This window comes from Numida meleagris, unplaced genomic scaffold (genome assembly GCF_002078875.1).
Source record: "Numida meleagris isolate 19003 breed g44 Domestic line unplaced genomic scaffold, NumMel1.0 unplaced_Scaffold522, whole genome shotgun sequence".
In the NCBI taxonomy this organism is placed as follows: domain Eukaryota; kingdom Metazoa; phylum Chordata; class Aves; order Galliformes; family Numididae; genus Numida; species Numida meleagris.
Window position 1 is genome coordinate 5,736 of NW_018364738.1, and position 1,065 is coordinate 6,800.

Sequence of the window (1,065 nt, forward strand, 5' to 3'; positions counted from 1 at the left end):
CCCCCCCCCCCCCCAGCACTGACCCACGTCCCATGATCCGGCCCCAAAGTTCCCAAACCTGGCCCCCAAACCCCATTACCTGGCCCCCAAACCCCATTACCTGATCCCCAAACTCCCAAACCTGACCCACATCCCATGGTCTGGCCCCAAAGTTCCCAAACCTGGCCCCCAATCCCATTACCTCGCCCCCAAATCCCATTACCTTATCCCCAAACTCCCAAACCTGACCCACATCCCATGGTCTGGCCCCAAAGTTCCCAAACCTGGCCCCCAATCCCATTACCTGCCCCCCAAACCCCATTACCTGACCCCCAAACTCCCAAACCTGATTCATATCCCATTATCTCAACCCAAAGTTCTCAAACCTGGCCCCAAATCCCATTACCTGCCCCCCAAACTCCCAAACCTGACCCATATCCCATGATCTGGCCCCAACGTTCCCAAACCTGGCCCCCAATCCCATTACCTGGCCCCCAAACCCCATTACCTGACCCCCAAACTCCCAAACCTGACCCATATCCCATGATCTGGCCCCAAAGTTCCCAAACCCGGCCCCAAAGTTCCCAAACCCAGCCCCAAACCCCATTACCTGCCCCCCAGTTGCCATTCCCTCACCCCCAAGCCCCCAGATCTGACCCACATCCCATGATCTGGCCCCAAAGTTCTCAAACCTGGCCCCCAAATCCCATTATTTGACCCCCAAAGTTCTCAAATACGGCCCCAAACCCCAATATCTGACCCTCAAATCAGACAATCTGACCCCAAACACCCCCCAAACCAAACCCTAACCCTAACCCCAACCCAAAATGCCATTGTCTGCCCCCAAGTCGCACCTTTGTCCCCCAAAACCCCAAATTTGAGCCCAAATTCCATTAGTTGTCCCCGAAATCCCATTACCTGAACTCAGAGCCCCAAATTTGACCCCAGAATGCCATAATCTGACCCCAAAATGCCAGAATTTGACCCCAAATCCCCATCATTTGGCCCCAAAATGCCATTCCCTGAACTCAGAGCCCCAAATTTGACCCCAAAATGCCACAATTTGACCCCAAAATGCCACAATTT